General features: G+C 41.7%; 1 long non-coding RNA gene across 1 annotated transcript; it reads right to left on the reverse strand.

Annotated features, from left to right (window-relative positions):
- Positions 1-1,389: 1,389 nt before the first annotated feature.
- Positions 1,390-3,153, reverse strand: LOC139193179 (uncharacterized). Its single transcript, XR_011577582.1, has 3 exons — positions 2,883-3,153; positions 2,402-2,468; positions 1,390-1,584 (listed from the first exon to the last, which is right to left on the reverse strand). It is a non-coding gene; the product is annotated as an uncharacterized lncRNA (long non-coding RNA).
- Positions 3,154-6,056: the final 2,903 nt, after the last annotated feature.

Raw genomic sequence — 6,056 nt, forward strand, 5'->3', positions numbered from 1 at the left:
GTTATGTTTAGATGCATTTAGTGCTCATTATCCTGCACCCCAGTGTTAGTGCTCCGCCCGAGGCCAGGGCCAGCCTTCATGTGATTGTTCACCTCCTGCACCGTACGCTCACCTTAGATCCAAAGTAGGTGCCAGCCTGTCGTATAGACCACATTAGGTGGTTCCGATTCGTAGGAGACTTGCGATACTTCGTACAGCCTTCACGTGATTGTAGCACTTAAGTATATTTATTTACACCCAGCCTGTCGTACAGACCACATTCGGTGGTTCTGACCCGTGTGCAGGAATTGGTTAACGAGCTATAAGTTCAGCCGTACAGGTCACGTTAGGTGACTCCGGCTAGCATATCATTTTACATTGATTTATTTCACCTGGCTTACTTATTTCATTGCTGAGATACTTGACATGGTATATACTTGGTTTTCACTACTGTCGAGCATGATTTCTATATACTTATGTATTATTATTTTCTGGGAAATTATACGGGTTTTATGACGAGGGGTTATAACGTTTTCAAAAAGTTTTTATTAAAAACTTTATTTTCAGGCCCACTCATCCTTGTTTTGCGCCCTTCCAGGTTTTAGCTACTGAAAGTCCGTATCGACAAGGATTCATGGCGAATCTCAGTTTAGATAGCCACCTCCGAGGGTATGATCCTTGCCCACATTACTGTACTTTAGTTATGCTCTGACGTCGCATCTGAAATGGGTTCATCCTCGCTCACAACACACTCTTGTCTTTAGGCATTTTTAGGTTTAAATTTATTCACATTTTTTCCATATCATTATACTTTATGGCTTCGTCACCTTCTATGTGTCAGCCAGCACAGCTCGATTTAGAGTCTTAGTGGACATTCCGGGTCGGGGTGTGTCAACTTCTCTATAAGTTTGTGGTTCTTTTTCAAACAAATAGGCAATGAAATCTAGTCCCCAATTTTTAGGAATTTTATTTCTTCGTCCTCTTCTTGGTTCCGTATCATGATCTTGGATCACTAAAGAAGAGGTTTCACCATGATTCTAATCATGCATTCTCTTATTTGTTGAACTAGACTCATTTGTTTTTTCTTTTCTTTTTTTTTGTCAGGAAAAATATCCTCAAAGAATTCCGCATTTACCGATTCTAACTCATATTAACATGTATGTCTGGAATTGCAGACTTTACTACAAGAAATATGTAGGCTACACTATTATTTGCACATCCTATGAAAGCACAATTAATAGTTTTAGGTCCAAGTTTTGTTCTTTTTGGCAAGGTACTTGGACTTTCACTAGGCAACCCCACACTTTGAGGGGTTTGTATGTAGGTATATGTCTTCTCCATTCTTCATAAGGTGACGTAACCATCGGCGCGACACGGAAGCAAAATAACAATATAACTCAGCAGAAATTCAACCAAACTCAAACATAACCACCTACGAACATAACCGGACGAGTTATCAGGTAAACACATAAGTTCAGAGCATAGGTTAACTGCAGTCAAGTAGGACTAAAATAAAATACATCACCCTCAGGTGAGTCCTACATGTCGAAGGTCTGTCAGAAAGCCGGAAAAGACCTCGAGAGCCACCAACCGCTAATTTAGAACCTGGAGGGGCGCAAAACAAAATGAGTGGGTCAGTAAAACCAAAGATTTTCCAAAACATTTCAATTAAAACATTTCTAACCCCTCACCGTAAAACCTGTATACATTCCCCAGAAAAAGTAGATATATATAAAACCATATGAAATCTCAAAACTTAAATCCCAAATCTTTAACATTTTTCAAGGAAACATGCCATGCAATAAATCAAAATATAAATCAGGTGAAATAAGGAATCAATCGGAGACCCTGCAGTTGGTCCTATACGATTAATTCAACAGCTCAATATCCCACTAAGCCGGAGCCACCACAGTGACCTGTACGGCCCTACTCTGCACATCACTCGGAACTACGTGAGGTAGTCTGTACGATGAAAGGTGTAAAAATACGCTCTAGTGCTTCTCTCATCATATCATCAACGCGCATATCTAAGGTCACCCACCAGTCGGAACCCCTCTAATGGTCTGTACGACTGGCATGTCGGAACCCTCACATGGTCTGTACGACATCCACCTACTTGGATCCAAGGCGAGCGTGCGGTGTGGTGAATAAAATAAGCACTAACACCTAGGGTGCAGGTTATGAGCTTGAAACATCTTATCAACAATCAATTAAATGAATAATGAACTCACCTGACTTACCTGTGCCTCCACAGCACCATGCAACATGTATGCATCATATATCAATCATATAACTCATATGAAATTCACATTTTCCAAATAATTCTATGCATGGCATTTTCAAAACATAATTTCGTATAAATTCATCTTCTGGGAAAAATTAATAGTATAAAGGTAATACGAAAACAAAACTGCCCACTCACTGATAAGTCGACGGGTCGTAACCCCCGTGGCGTCCCTGGATGCGGTCGTCCTCGGGATACGTCTCACCTATATGCGAAATAACTATAAAAACGTTAATTTTAAACACATCACCAATATTTTCGAAATAATTTCTCATACGATGCTCAATTTGGGTATATGAATATACCACATCGACCTACTCGACGTCACGAGCGTCGAGAAATTTTTAGAAACTGATTTGGACTCCCCACGCGCCCTCACACGCCGGCTAGAGCTCGGCTCTACGCGCAGGCCACACGCAGCCACGCGCGGCACGTGTCATCGTCTTCCCCAGGGTTCGCCGGACTGGTTTTTCCGGCGACCCAATTCCGGCCAAACTTTAAACCTCTTGTTCTCCTTCGTTTTTCACCCATTTTCTTCGTATTTTATACCAAATTGAAGCCCTAAGAGTGTACTATCACGTTGGACTAGTTTTAGGGTCTAAAAATCAAGAAATCTCACCGAGCAAAATCCAAGAATTCGGCCAACTTTGAAACCCACGATCCCGACGTCCAAATCCTTCAAACGAACGTCCCCGAGCTTCCTTAAGCCCTCACTAAGCTTGCTATAAGCTTGAATTCCCCTGAAACACAACATTTTACGTTCGCATGAACAGTACCCAAAAATGGAGGTTTCGGATTCCACGTGAAATCGAAGGTCTCACTTCCTAAAACTAGCACCAATGAACTCAGGACGTCAAAAGGATGAAGATACATACCTTATTTGCCTCGATCCGTCAAGTTTTGAAGGGTTTTGGTGGTGGTCCGTACGTGGAGGGTGAGGGAAAGAGAGAGATCGTGAGGGAGAGAGACAGAGAGTGCTACGGGAGGGAGAGAAGACAGGGAGTGCGTGTGTGTGTGATTGTGTGGTCCAACACAATCCTCACCATCCATCCAAATCCCTAACCACAAAAATTCCAATTCCAATAGTTTAATCCCAAAACTTACAAAATTAATTCAGATAATGTCACACACACACGTACCCAAATGTCCGCCAAGGGTAATTACGTCAATTCACGCCCCCGATATAGAAATCCCAGGACGGGCTGTGACAATCTCCCCTCCTTATAGAATTTCGTCCCCGAAATTCCCACAATCAAATAACCACTTAGTACCCATAAAATAACCTTAGGTACATCTCTCTCATCCGATCTTCCGTCTCCCAGGTAGCTTCCTCTGCAGAATGGTTCCTCCACAACACCTTAACCAAACTCACCGTCTTGTTCCTTAGAACCTTATCTTTCCAATCCAATATAGTGACCGGCTCCTCATCATACGTCAAATCCGGATTAATCTCTAACGGTTGAGGAAGGATCACATGAGAAGGATCAGAAATATAATGTCGAAGCATGGAGACGTGGAACACATTATGGACCTTAGATAACTCCGGAGGCAGCACTAACCGGTAGGCAACTTCACCAACTCTTTCGGTGATCACATAAGGTCCAATGTATCTCGGACTTAGCTTTCCTCTTTTTCCAAATCGAACCACACCTCTCCAAGGTGACAATTTCAAAAACACCCAATCACCCACATCATATACTCGATCAGTAGTATGCCGATCCGCTAAACTCTTCTGTCGATCCTGGGCTGCTTTCAAGTTTGACTTAATTACCTGAACATTTTGAGTTGTCTCATCCACAATCTCAGGGCCTTCTAACACCCTTTCACCAACCTCAGACCAACATAATGGTGTTCGACACGCCCTACCATAAAGTGCCTCAAACGGAGACATACCAATGCTTGAGTGAAAACTGTTATTATAAGCAAACTCCATCAAATCTAGACGATCATGCCAGGAATCACCAAATTGTAACACCGAAGATCTCAACATATCTTCCAACGTCTGGATGGTCCTCTCTGATTGCCCATCAGTTTGAGGATGATAAGCTGTGCTATACAGTAATTGTGTACCCAGAGCTTCCTGAAAAGCCACCCAGAATTTAGAAGTAAATCTTGGGTCTCGGTCAGAGATAATATTTACTGGAACTCCATGATACTTTACAATCTTTGAAATAAACAACTTAGCCAATTTATTCAGAGGGTATTTCTCCCTCACTGGAATGAAATGCGCTGACTTGGTAAGTCGATCTACAATCACCCAAACGCCATCAAATCCATTTCGGGTACGAGGAAGTTTATACACAAAATCCATGGTTATATTTTCCCATTTCCACTGGGGAACGGGAAGTGGCTGCATTCGCCCAAAGGGCTTCTTTCTTTCCGCTTTAACCTGCTGGCAAATAATACATCTACTCACATAATCTGCAATTTCTCTTTTCATACCCGGCCAATAATAAAATGGTCGAATGGTATGGTACATTTTTGTTCCTCCCGGGTGCATCGCATAAGCTGAACAATGTGCTTCATCTAGAATTTCCTTCTTCAATTCCTCATTATTCGGAACACACATTCTGTTTTCTTGCATGAGCATACCATCTGATTCCCGAATTCTGAGGTCTTTCTTTTTCCCTTCACTTCTTAACTGAACCAACTCCTGAATTTCTTCATCCACCATCTGAGCTGCAAGTATACGATCCACCAAAACTGGCCTGACTTGAAAACTAGCAAGAAAAGCTCCATCTCGGTTTTCAAATTCCAACCTTACCCCCGTTGTCCTCAATTCAGCAAGAAGAGGAACACGACTAGCATATAAGGCATTAAGCCTACCTTGAGGTTTCCTACTCAGTGCATCCGCTACCACATTAGCACGACCTGGATGATACTCAATAGTACAATTATAATCACTTAACAATTCCATCCACCTTCGCTGATGAAGATTAAGATCATGCTGAGTAAATAAATACTGAAGACTCTTGTGATCAGTGAAAATCTTACACTTCTCACCATACAAATAATACCTCCAAATCTTTAAAGAAAAAACAATTGCTGCCAATTCAAGGTCGTGAGTAGGATAATTTCTTTCATGATTTTTCAACTGCCTAGAAGCATAGGCAATCACCTTATTATGCTGCATCAAAACACATCCCAAACCATTTAATGAAGCATCACTATAGATCTCAAAATTACCGCTATCATCAGGAAGTACCAACACCGGTGCATGGGTGAGGCAATACTTCAATTGCTGAAAACTCCGCTCACAATTCTCATCCCACTCAAATTTAACATCCTTCCTGGTCAACTTTGTTAACGGTAAAGCAATCATGGAGAAATCCTGAACGAACCGTCGATAATAACCTGCTAAACCCAGAAAACTGCGTACCTCAGTGACGGTTCGAGGTTGCTCCCAATTCTCCACCGCTGCTATCTTTTGAGGATCAACTTGAATTCCTTGAGCCGATACAACATGCCCCAAAAATGCCACTTCGGACAACCAAAACTGACATTTACTGAACTTGGCATACAACTGATGCTCCCTTAATTTCCTTAACACCAAATTAAGGTGTCGGATATGATCTGCTTGGGATTTAGAGTATACCAGAATATCATCAATAAAAACAATAACAAATTTATCAAGATATTTCTGGAATACCTCATTCATCAATCTCATAAAAGCTGCAAGTGCATTAGTCAACCCAAACGGCATAACCAAAAATTCATAATGTCCATACCGAGTCCGGAAGGCCGTCTTAGGTACATCATCTTCCTTAATCTTCAATTGGTAATACCCAGATCT

Source organism: Malus domestica, chromosome 16, assembly GCF_042453785.1.
Source record: "Malus domestica chromosome 16, GDT2T_hap1".
In the NCBI taxonomy this organism is placed as follows: Eukaryota; Viridiplantae; Streptophyta; class Magnoliopsida; order Rosales; family Rosaceae; genus Malus; species Malus domestica.